Source organism: Meleagris gallopavo, chromosome 23 (assembly GCF_000146605.3).
Source record: "Meleagris gallopavo isolate NT-WF06-2002-E0010 breed Aviagen turkey brand Nicholas breeding stock chromosome 23, Turkey_5.1, whole genome shotgun sequence".
Taxonomy (NCBI): Eukaryota; Metazoa; Chordata; class Aves; order Galliformes; family Phasianidae; genus Meleagris; species Meleagris gallopavo.
The window spans coordinates 2,365,816-2,366,062 of NC_015033.2; positions in this window are offsets into that span (position 1 = coordinate 2,365,816).

The following is a 247-nucleotide window of genomic DNA, read 5'->3' on the forward strand; positions in this document are numbered from 1 at the left end:
AAGGATGGACAGATGGATGGATGGAGGGAGGGAGGAATGGAGAGATGGAGGAATGGAGGCATGCGTGGAACGATGGAGAGACAGATAAGACGAATGGATGGAAGGACGGATGGAAGAACGCATGCATGAACGGATGGACAGATGGAGGGCGGGAGGAACGGATGAAAAGACTGAAGCAATGGGGGGTTGAAGGACGGACACACGGACTGACGGACGCCGGCGCGGGGGCGGTCGCTGCCCGGGGCTC